The following is a 12,958-nucleotide window of genomic DNA, read 5'->3' on the forward strand; positions in this document are numbered from 1 at the left end:
ATGGTGTCATGAAATGTGTCCAGTTGCTCAACACTCCATAAGAAAATTGAACTAACCACTCGAGCACGACGGTACGACGACCCTTGAGTATGATGGTTGGGCCAGGCCATTATCACACCCATGGGTCGGTGTAGTCTCGATCAAGATATGAAGACGACCAAGAGGCTTAAGATAAAACTCCAAATAACTGGTCGTTTCCATAGGTGTGGCGTGTCTAATTCTTGCATCTGCATTTACGGGATCCTATGCCCGATCTTTTTCATGTTTGAATCTGTGCCTCTTTAGCTCATCGCCCTCGAAGATGGGATGACCTACGCACGCGTGTGCAAATATGCTCACTCAGCGAGTCAAAAACGCACCATAGAAATACAGTACGAAGAGAGGAGGGTTAAATCTAATCTCAGAGGAGGCACAAAATCAACCAGTTCTCCGGAGGAAAAAAACCAAAGTAATATCTGTAGCAGGGAAGAAGAAAACAAAGCTTAAGGCGTATGGCATGTAAGTAAAAGTCTTTTAAGACCACACTGGGAGAGCTAAATAAGCGGGGCTGATTTAGACTCAACTTGAATGATGAATGGTGACACTCGGAAAACTGTCAAAGATGTGGGAGTAGTATTCCCATGCGAGGACAGACGAAGAATTTTTCGTATACATAATCAAAGCAACATTTTCGGAAGAAAGATCGGCATCTGAATAGGAATACATCAGTGGTCGTGAGGAGACTAAACGCAGAACGGGAAATAGGGGAGTAGAGTAAATCTGAAATAAACGAAGGAACACAGTCTTGATTCGTCACTGCCAAGTGTACTTCGTTACTTGATGCAAGGAAAATTGTCATAAAAAAGGAAGAAGAGCGTGGAAGAGGGAAAAGGGAGAGGCTGGTTCATAAAGTCATTAAAATACAACATCCACAGAAGATAGAAATAAGAGAACAGGGAGAGAGAGAAGAAAGGTAAAACTGGGGAGTTTGGATTGCAGACTCCGGTGCCCTAACCTTCTTGGATTTCGAGATATCTAGGCCATTATTTATAATGATATTGCCCTGCGAAGCCCTAAATGAAGATCAGAAGGAAGACTTGACTCAAGGAATGAAAACTGAGGCGAGATTCAAGGACCTTGGAAACAAGTCAAAACATCAGGACAGTAAATGTAAAGGTTAGAACGGTCACCCTTCTCTCAGACTAGCTAGATCGCTATGATGGGTGCCTGTCACTTAATTGTGTTTGGGGTCCGTATCAGATCACGATGTCAAATCGCTGCTCACAGCCCGTGCGTTCGTCATTGTCTTGGGTCCCGATATGTGTCACCTTCCCCATTCCATTCCCCTCTGATTCTCCGTGTTGAAGACAGTTCTGGGCCTCTGTCAGATTCCACAATAGGTGTTTGTACGCAGTGGCGCTTGCGATGGTTTTCACAGGTTCGCATAGAGTTACCGCATGTATATAATATGTATATAATGACATTCAGGTGCCACATACAAACGTTGAGAATCAGACGTCCCAGGTACACACACACCAGACACCGAACGACAGCCAGGCGTCCCGTCCACACACGCTAACCAAGCGCCCCGGATACACAGAGCCGAGGCTCAGGTGTGCCTTGTACATTCGCAGTGACAATTAGGTGTCCCAGGTACACAGAGAGCGACAACCCAGAGCCCGAGGCACACACAAGGTGACAATCAGGTGTGCCAGGACGCAAAGGGGGCACAAAAACCGTACCTGCCAGGAATGCCGGGGGTCAGCAAGGTTAGACTTCTCTTTGCTACCAGAAGCACACACATGACCTTTGGTGCGCCCGTAAACAGAATAAGAAATACATTAAGAGTGTATGAGAAACATAAGATAACTTACATATTAAGATGCATTCGTATTTTCATAAACAAAAGAGAAAATATCCTTAAAAAGTCGTAAGCGAAGTTGGGAAAATTTCAAACGCCTGTCGAGAACTGTAGCGTAGCCCTACGACTGCATTATTTCGCTCGGAAAAGAACTGTGCGGACGAGGCTTTCAACGAACACAGATACGAAACGCTGTCGGTAGACCTTCAGTTCGTAACCAGTGTGTGTGTGTATGTGTGTGTGTGAAGAAAGCTACATACATAAATCATTGAGCAGAATGAAGTGGAAATAACACCGGCTGCAACTTTTGGTGCGAAAGAAAAAAAATACCGAGAAGTTTCTTTTTATTGCTTACCCGGCACGCCATGCGGCGGAGTCCGGATGTCAAGCGTCGCGTACCCAGTAATTCCGACTCTTGCTGGGAATGACATTACTGCCATCCTCGCTAAGTCCATAATTCAACTGAAGACGCTGCCGTGCCTTTGTGTGTGTCTTCTGAACCGGCATTCCTTCAGGCACACGGGAGTCTCTGAAATCAAAGGAAACGAAGGTTAGCGATCACGAATTTATACAACTTAGGCTAAACATGCTTGGCATGTCCATCAAATGCCAGTTACAGAGGCAATTATAGTGACACTGATGTGTCTATGAAGTGTAATTATATCAGGTACTGTCTCTCGAGTAGTATTCACGAAAAAGCTTGCGGTGGCACCCTATGGAATAAGTTATATGGGAACAGCCTAGCCAATGTATTTTTCTTTCTATAACGACTACTGCTGGCTCCTAGCACTGATACCATTAAACATTGTTTTAAAAGAAAGCTACCTCAAAGAGGTAGACGGATTGCTATCTAGGAACGTTTAGGTTGTGTTTAACTAAGATTTTATGGCTAAAGTTTCAAAAAATATTAGTTTACACTGAAAAAAGATTAAGCCAGACCCAAGTTTAGTTAGACTACGTTAAGTTAGGCACGACATCTTTCACCCTCAGATACTGGTCTAGTAATATTTGAAGTCACTGGTGAATTTTATTTCCAATCTTTTGAAGGCCCTCAATACGATCCTTGGGCACGACGTTAACGCCCTGGAGTACGACGGTACAACATCTCGACCCATGAACACGACGGTACGATCCTAGAGCACGACGGGACGATCTTTGAGCACGATGGTACGACTTTTGGGTATATTATGGCTTGGTCTGTGTATAATTTACTATGTACTTGTGTGTTAGCTAGGGTTATAAAGTTCTACACTCGTGTTGCCCCTTGTATATATATATATATATATATATATATATATATATATATATATATATATATATATATACATATGTAACATGTCTTTACTCATATGCCTACATACACACACCAAAACGATGCCAGGGGTACATAAATAAGGGACTAAAAATACATATTCAACAAATTACCTACAACCTTCAACAAACCTGTCAGTACATTCTTGAACTATCTTCTGTTTCTCCACATGACCTTCCTCCCACAACCCCTTCTTTCATTTACCCTTCAGTACCACCAAACAGAGATAGAGAAAATAAAAAGGAGCAATCAAAGACCTCCTATCTCTTCGCTTATCTTCATGATCTCCAAACTTAACTTTAAACGCGTTCCTTTGGACCCTCTCTAGCAAATCTGTGAGCTTCCTTAACTGAAGGATCAGTCAGACGTTGCAGACTCCAACCTGATTCGAGCACATACCGCAGAGATTTTTCCCGAGCCTCTCTCATTCTCCACGTACCTTGAAGCAAATCAAAGCCTAAATTCAGCATGGCTCCATCACAACTTTTCTAACGTGGTTTTCTGATCATCATTTAATCATTACATCACCTGCCAACACTTCATTAAATTGATTCCCCCTTGATGATGGTCACAGCTATTTCTGTTTTCACCTTTATTTCCCCATATTAATTAGGTTTTTCTGGATTACATTTCATTCGCCATGTGTGCGACCACACCTTCATTACGTCGCACGGCTCCTGCATCCTTAAATTGCTCTGTGCTCTATTTTTAAACCATGGTATCATCAAGAGAATTAACTCATGTCCCTTTGGATAATGGTGACCTCAAAACTAGCCCATAGAAACTCCATTTGCTACTATCACTCAACTTGTATGGCCGTCCTTTTCTATATGCGTCCTCTGTTTCCACTTAAGATACATTTTTCATTCATGAAAAGGAGTCTTCCTGTAACATGCAGTCGGGATCTCTTAACTTCTTCGTGAAAGGAGAGTTAAAAAAAAAAAAGTCTTCCGACAGTCCAAAAATTACATGCAAACATTCTACCAATCTCTCAATTACATTTCAACAAGACCATGTGTTTTAACTAACAACAGTGTCATCATAACTGGAAAATGGAATTGAATCTAAATAAGCGTATGGGGGAAACCATTATTAACACAGACTAGACTTCAGGCATCGCAAAAGGCTGAACATATTTCAAGGATCATCTAGCAAAAGGTAGCGAAGAGTGGACACAGAGCCTGAAACTCAACCCACAAAAAACACGTCAGATGCCATGTGTGACAGACAAACCTCATTACAAAGCAGTCCTCAAGTACAAGGCCAAAGAGTCGTTCAACAATAATATATCATACAAACCTCTAACAGCCAGGATCGAACCCGGGACCCTTGTGCAACAGGCGGGAATGCTACCGCTAGGGTATGGGCCTGGCGGTAGCATTCCCGCCTGTTGCACAGGGGTCCCGGGTTCGATCCCGGCTGTTAGAGGTTTGTATGTTCTATGAAGGTGTGTGTTCCTATGCACTTTGTTCGTGTGTGTGTGTGTATATATATATATATATATATATATATATATATATATATATATATATATATATATATATATATATATATATATATATATATATGTTGGAAAGGATCACAATTTTGCGCGTGATAAAGATATTCCTATGAGTCCACGGGCGTTTCATTTTCCCCGTGGACTCATAGGAAAATATATATATATATGAGGCGCATGCGATCCACTTACGTAGAGTACACAAGACATGTCCGGCCTCCACTTAACGAGGAAGCACACTTAAGTACTAGCTAGACTGGCGCCACAATCAAGAGTGATGCGGTTATGCGGTGGAGAGCCATCGAAGCGCACACACAGGAGGAAAGGAGGTTAAGGGAGGGGTCACGATAACCCACTCTAACTTCTCCAGAGGTCGCGATGATGGCAGCCCACAACAGTTCTTCGAAATAAAGAGGAAAACCACAAGTATAGGTCATGACAGGAAACTGGGTAAGAGAAAAATCGAGAAAGATGTGGGAAAAACATTTCTTGTGAAAAGGAAGTGGAACAAGTTAAACGAGGTGGTTGATAATGACAGGGCTGGGGGAATTTTTCAACAGCGTGGACGATGAACATATGAAGTTTAACACATGATGGGACCTCACGAGTATACCACGCATTCCCCATAAGCACAAGCAAGTAATTGCAAGTGTGTGTCTGAATACAAAAAAGCATCGCGTCGGTATACACACTAGTTACGAGCGGGGGCGCGCGCGCGAGGCTTCTTCTATCCCCAACTTCTCTCAACCCGAAGGGCTTCAGTGAAGTAAATATTCCTCGGAAATGAGCCAGTTGTGTGTGTCCTGGGCCGACTTCTTTGAATGGTGTGACCTGTAGTTCGACGCAATCTCTCTACCTCCTCTTTTAAAAAAAATTACGCACGACCGATGCTATGTTCCATTCCCTTGCCACTACACGCCTTCTTCAGGCGATATTGTGAGTAACGAAACTTAGGTATATGATGAGGGTGACAAGTGGTAGCCTAGCCCCAGAAGGATAGGTAACAACACCCAGACAAGAGGTAGCTTAGTATCCGAAGTTGAGAACGAGTGGTGACAGTGCATAGGGACAGGTGGTGGTGGTGGCAAGCTAGCCCTGGGACAGGTAATCCACATCTAACCGTGGGACAGGTGTTCGTAACCTACCACAGGGACGTCCCAGTTGGTCATAACCTAACCCAGGGACAAGAGTGGTAATAGTCTAGCCCCGGCAGGAGGAGGAGGAGGAGGTGGGGGTGAAGGCGTCTTGGATATTATCTCAGGACCAGTACGTGAGGAGGTCACGGGTTGTTTCCTACACCCAGGTTCCTGCGCTGCAGCCTTGTACTCGACATGAAAACACGTGTGTGTGTGTGTGTGTGTGTGAGAGAGAGAGAGAGAGAGAGAATCAGTTTTGTCTTCGTCTCTTGCTATTTTCTTCACTAGCCGTCTAAACTCTGACCCCGAATGGACAACGCTGGAAGAGGGGACACATCCCGCTGTCTCCCAACCTCACAACACGGGATGAGAGACACGTCCATCCATTTGCAGTGTTCTGAGGCCACTACAGTAAAGAAGTATTATACCAACCAGACTAACATGTCGGGTATCAAACCATTATACATAAAAAAAAAAAAAATGACTATACGACGAACAAGGGCTAAGTTTTTTTTTTTTGTAGTTTTTAAAGTCTTCCCCTGAATACACACAGGCGAACTATACCTGTTGCTACTTCACTCTGTAACTGAACACACGTAATCACATCAGTGATAATAGCTTCTTAGCAAAATTGAGGACTTTCAGATATAAAGGCATCTTGAGATCCACAGAAAATCAGCTCAAGTCCGTCCTGTTCATAAGCATAGAGTAATTCAACATTTCCAGGAGCGTTGTTCCCTTAACACCCCCGCTAAATACCGAGAATGTTTTCCCTTGTCCCAACACTTTACCTAACCAAAGACCGGAATGTTCGCTCGCATCCTTACACACCCCAACCAAAGACCGGAATGTTCGCTCGCATCCTTACACACCCCAACCAAAGACCGGAATGTTCGCTCGCATCCTTACACACCCCAACCAAAGACCAAGAACGTTCACACCCCAACCAAAGACCGGAATGTTCGCTCGCACCCTTACACACCCCAACCAAAGACCGGAATGTTCGCTCGCATCCTTACACACCCCAACCAAAGACCGGAATGTTCGCTCGCATCCTTACACACCCCAAACAAAGACCGGAATGTTCGCTCGCATCCTTACACACCCCAACCAAAGACCGGAATGTTCGCTCGCATCCTTACACACCCCAACCAAAGACGGGAATGTTCGCTCGCATCCTTACACACCCCAACCAAAGACCGGAATGTTCGCTCGCATCCTTACACACCCCAACCAAAGACCAAGAACGTTTGTTCCCTGGCATCCTAACGCTCCACAGAAGACAAGCCTTCAACCGCCCAAAAGCATCTTGCATCTGGTGACCTATGCTGACACCATGGGTGCTGGTGCGCTCACTACTAGCGATAAATCAATAATTAAATCATTACCCTAATAATCACCGTTATTGTTAAAAAAAAAAAATATTCTAAAAATTTACCCTAAAAATCATTATTGCCAAAAAAATAATTAACAGCAACATCATTTTAAAATATTATCACCGTATTCACCCTTGCAGATATTTTAGTTCTTACTTGGCTATTCTAATTTCTTGCGAATCAACTGTGCAACATTCCCTGAAATACAGCAAACACCAACCAATCTAGGTTCAGTATCGCCTTACAACCCCCCTCTCAAAGCGCCGTACGTGCAGAGAGCGTGTATGGCATTATAATGATCCGTACCGCCTGAAGATCGTGTTCAAGATACCTTGATTGTCGGCTATACCTCGACTTGGACGGACTAAATGACCCTTGCAGTCGATAGGCCTAAAAACCCAAATAACCAAATTTCTTCGAATTTCAACAGAGTAAGCAGAGGTCTGGGAATATACCTAGATTTCTCCAGGCAACACGACAAGAAATTCAGGTGATCACACCATCGAAAGGTAGAAGAGGGGAGAAGGCATTTGTACGACATACTTATAATTGTTGGTGTAAATATTATGCTGCTTACAGGAGGAAGTTGGCAGTAGAGAGGAGAGCCCGTTTTCTAAATATTGTCCAGAAAATCGCATTTCCAGCAGTCAACCAACCATAATGCTCTCCGTTCTTATCGTTCTCCCTTCTTAGTATTCGTATCTTGTAACATCAATACGTCTATGTCTTCCGTTTTCTTTCATCACTCAATGTATTTTCTTCTTGTTATTTCATGGTTAACCACTGCTTATTGTGTGGCTATAGGCCTACCAACTGCTAGAAGAATCATTGAGGCCATTAAAGTCAGAGTATAGAGCCATCTGCCGAAAAATCTTGAAAACAACTTCAAGCGTTTATTTCTAACACCATACACGCGCGCTCACTTGTTCAAGGGTTCTATCTGATAAGAACACTCATATTTTGTTCCAATGCCTCGTATACCCCATTCAAAAACCCATCTCCTCCGTCGTGTTGACAGTATACTTTCCAAACTGTCATTCCGCGCTCACCCAGCGCATACGCCAGCATCTCACAGCACGAGTACCACTATACAGTTTAAGACTCTACGTCATAAGGGTAGTTGAAATGCGTTCCGCACGTGAGACGCAAGGGCTGTTTCCGGCCAGTCCATACGACTGTACTGTATGATTCGCTACGACAAATGTGTGGATGAAGACAGTGAGCGAATACAGGTGAGTTTAAATTCTATCGTTTCGGTATGCGCACAAGCCTCCTAAGGGCACGTTAGAAAGAATAAAACTCGGAAGCTCTCACCTGTATGTATTCACCATCCAGAACCACACACACACACACACACATATACCCATTCGGGTAGTCACTTCTTTACCAAATGGCGTCCTAGTTAAGTCTCCTCGTTGTATATCAACTGACTTACATGTCTTTCTTGTATCTCCCCTGATGATGTGATTATTAAACGAAAGTGCACTTGGGAACTTATTGTGTATCACTTCCCCGGTGACTCACAGGGATATATATATATATATATATATATATATATATATATATATATATATATATATATATATATATATATATATATATATATCAATTTGTTTGTAGTCTAGTGTACCCTTGAAAACTCTTGCTGCCTCGCCCGCTGCCGTCTTCACTGCCTCAGTCAGGTTACCACTGTTAATTTCCGGCTCCTCATTTTCCGTGTTCGTCTCCTCGTTTTTTGAACTAGTTTTTTTTTTTGCCACCACCCCTCACCCCCTTCCATTTCGTTCTTATTTATCACATTACTCGGCACAATTCTGGGATATTTATGAGCGCTGTCCTCTAATGTTTATATCATTATTTGAGTTGATCACTATTCTTACCATACTGATTTCATTTCACCGGTAATACTTACAGCAATAATACAAATCGTAATTATTATCATCGTCACTATTATGACTACGATCAACACTGCAGCCACCAACCAAGGGAGGAGTCAGGTTATATATTAAACGAGTGTGATTACTATTTGTGGCTTACGGGACGAGTTTTACACTCGTGTTGCCCAGTCATTTAACCTTGAATATATGTACCAGTCTTTGCTCCAATGTGTGTACACACACACACACACCAGGCAGGTACCTACTCATCGACCAGCCCCAAAAGAAGGATGAACATCTGGGATTGGCTCTGGGCAGACTAACGCGCCCAGGATTTGAGCCTATGAGGGCCGACCCCAGACAGACCCATGGCCAGCAACGGAGGAGGAGGAGGAGGAGGAGAAGGATAAGCAGACACACAGGTGACGGAGGGTACGAGAACAGGACGGTAACAAAGCCAAAGAGATCGAAATATAAGGGGCTTGAGGGACATCAACACCCCAAGCGGGCAAGATGTGTGCAACTGATAAAAAGAACCGGATCTGTGTGTTATATGGGGGTAGACGGGCTCTGGTCTCAGTACATTTATACGTGACTGCAAGAGTAGATGTGTGCATACGAGGCCATTTTTCGTTGTTCCTGACGCTGCTAGACAAATTGGAAACGCATCATTCTATATTCAACATAAAAATCGACAACTCTGTGGTTAAAGCTTCCTTCAGACATAATTCTGAGGTTCGATGAAGTACGATACACACGATTTTCAGGTCAGGTCTGCTAAGAGGCTCGTCTGCAAAGATATAAGGTGAGGCGCCCACAGCTAGACAGACGTCTGGATAAGCGCTAGCTGACCCGAGAATGGGCAATCAATGCTGACGTGGAGGTCCTACGGTACAATGCTGACATGGAGGTCCTTCGGTACAATGCTGAGGTGGAGGTTCTTCGGTACAATGCTGAGGTGGAGGTCCTTCGGTACAATGCTGAGGTGGAGGTCCTTCGGTACAATGCTGAGGTGGAGGCCCTTCGGTACAATGCTGAGGTGGAGGTCCTTCGGTACAGTGCTGACGTGGAGGTCCTTCGGTACAATTCTGACGTGGAGGTCCTACGGTACAATGCTGAGGTGGAGGTCCTTCGGTACAATGCTGAGGTGGAGGTCCTTCGGTACAATACTGACGTGGAGGTCCTTCGGTACAATGCTGACGTGGAGGTCCTTCGGTACAATGCTGACGTGGAGGTCCTTCGGTACAATGCTGACGTGGAGGTCCTTCGGTACAGTGCTGAGGTGGAGGTCCTTCGGTACAATGCTGACGTGGAGGTCCTACGGTACAATGCTGAGGTGGAGGTCCTTCGGTACAATGCTGACGTGGAGGTCCTTCGGTACAATGCTGAGGTGGAGGTCCTTCGGTACAATGCTGAGGTGGAGGTCCTTCGGTACAATGCTGACGTGGAGGTCCTTCGGTACAATGCTGACGTGGAGGTCCTTCGGTACAATGCTGACGTGGAGGTCCTTCGGTACAATGCTGACCAAACTGGCAATAATGGCTTCTTAATATTTTTCCAGGAATAGGCAACAAATGGGTAGAAAATAAGTGAGTTAGAAAAAAAAAATAATGTATGAATACGATGTACAATTCTCGGTTTACGCCCTAATTTACGCCCGACAATACTCATTTGTCCTTCATGTAAACAACACCTGAGTGCGATGATGGTACGACCCATAGGATTGATGATGGCCCAGCCTGCGACCCTGACTCTCGAAGTGTAAGGTCATAAGGCCAGGTCATCACAAACTGGGCTAGGTCAGGCTGGTTAGGTCTTCATCCGTTACCACGTGCGTTAAACATGCGCTGCGAGAGAGAAAATTGTGAGAATATATCAAAATAAATGATCTACCTTGGGAGGAAATCCTGAACCACACTTTGCTCACAATCGCACATATCTTACGACAGCCATTTTCGCAAAATACACACGTAACTGAAATATGAAGAAAATATATATATATCTTTTTGTCACCTTTCGCCCTTCGTCTCTCTCTCTCTCTCTCTCTCTCTCTCTCTCTCTCTCTCTCTCTCTCTCTCTCTCCTTCTATCTGCAAGAAAGGGGAGAACTCCGTCTGGCAACATCACCCACCGAGTTTCCAGTTACTTATATATTCAAAGGCTCATTAACAAGCTCAGAAACTAGCCATCCAGCCACCAGCAACCTCGGGAAAAACAGGCAAATTGTTCATAATTTGCCTCGGTTTCCTGAGGAGCTGTAGACACAACGACTTGTTGGACACGATATTAGACTCTGGACCGCAACTCTGTCTGGCCCGGCAACATCCAACGGCTTCCACCACCGCGCGCTCGGGGGCGAGCGCACGTAAATATGTCCTAACTCCTGAGCACGACCAGTACGACCCACGAGCACGGCGAGGACGACTTGTTAGCACGACAGTACGACCTTTGAGAACGATGGGACGACGACTGAGTACGATATTCGACGCGTAAAAGGTCGTAACGATGGCCAGTTCTTAAGGCCCCCAACCCTGGATTTAAGATTTAGGTCATAGTGTCATCATGACTACGACTACTGTGGGACCAGCTGGGGAACCACGACCACCGTAGGACCAGCTGGGGAACCATGGTCACCACAGGACCAGCTGGGAAACATGACCACAGTAAGAAAAGCTGTGGAACCATGACCAACGTAGCACCAGCTGGGGAACCACGACTACCGTAGGACCAGCTGGGGAACCACGACCACCGTAAGACCAGCTGGGAACCATGACCAACGTAGCACCAGCTGGGGAACCATGACCAATGTAAAACCAGCTGGGAACCATGACCAACGTAGCACCAGCTGGGGAACCACGACCACAGTAGGACCAGCTGGGGAACCATGACCACCGTAAGACCAGCTGGGAACCATGACCAATGTAAAACCAGCTGGGAACCATGACCAACGTAGCACCAGCTGGGGAACCACGACCACAGTAGGACCAGCTGGGGAACCATGACCACCGTAAGACCAGCTGGGAACCATGACCAATGTAAAACCAGCTGGGAACCATGACCAATGTAAAACCAGCTGGGAACCATGACCAACGTAGCACCAGCTGGTGAACCACGACCACAGTAGGACCAGCTGGGAACCATGACCAACGTAGCACCAGCTGGGGAACCATGACCAATGTAAAACCAGCTGGGAACCATGACCAACGTAGCACCAGTTGCTCTACGGAGGCGCTGGTGGACTGTACGCACGCACCTCACCTCCTCCCGATGGTGGAACACCCAGTCCAGCTCTGGGCGCGGCGGGGCCCAGCTTAATGAAGGCCCCCCCAAGCCCCTGAAACTCACCAGCGGGAGAAAGTTCAAAGTAACTTTTTTTTTTTTTTCCTTTGTGTCAGAATATATGATACAGCTGCCTTGTTATTACTGTGTTGACACTTCACCTGGTGCGGGGAGAGAGAGAGAGAGAGAGAGAGAGAGAGAGAGAGAGAGAGAGAGAGAGAGTCACGAAGGACGAGATGTGTGAGCTACGAGCGTGGTGTCAAGTGTGCATGCGTGAGATGGTGGGATCGTGCGTTCGTGGACTGAGAGCCAGCAGCCCCAGGTGTGGGTGAGGGAGGAAGAGGACACAGCTACCGGGAGCCAGTGCCAGCGACACCTCACACTAGTGCCCGGCGGCTCACTGCGCGCAGCCGTCGCTCGCCCTCCCGATACATACCCAGGCGGGAAGGAGCGGTCGGGGCAGTACCGACCTCCCTGGTCGGCGGCTGTCTACCACCCACTGAGAGAGAGAGAGAGAGAGAGAGAGAGAGAGAGAGAGAGAGAGAGAGAGAGAGTTCCTGCACTGTTGTAACACGACGGTAGTGACAGTCAGAGTAGTGCGCCCCCCTCCCTTCCTCACTGCACGGTACAGAGGAGACACG

The 12,958-nt window shown here is 45.7% G+C and overlaps 1 long non-coding RNA gene across 3 annotated transcripts in view; it reads right to left on the minus strand.

The window, feature by feature from the left end:
- The window catches only part of LOC139765682 (uncharacterized), a 303,519-nt gene that overhangs the window by 91,084 nt on the left and 199,477 nt on the right, over positions 1 to 12,958 (minus strand). For all 3 annotated transcript variants that reach the window (XR_011716730.1, XR_011716729.1, XR_011716731.1), the window contains exon 4: positions 2,196 to 2,369. This is a non-coding gene — a long non-coding RNA (uncharacterized lncRNA). The remainder of the gene's footprint in view (positions 1 to 2,195; positions 2,370 to 12,958) is intronic.

Source organism: Panulirus ornatus, chromosome 55 (assembly GCF_036320965.1).
Source record: "Panulirus ornatus isolate Po-2019 chromosome 55, ASM3632096v1, whole genome shotgun sequence".
NCBI classification, from domain to species: Eukaryota; Metazoa; Arthropoda; class Malacostraca; order Decapoda; family Palinuridae; genus Panulirus; species Panulirus ornatus.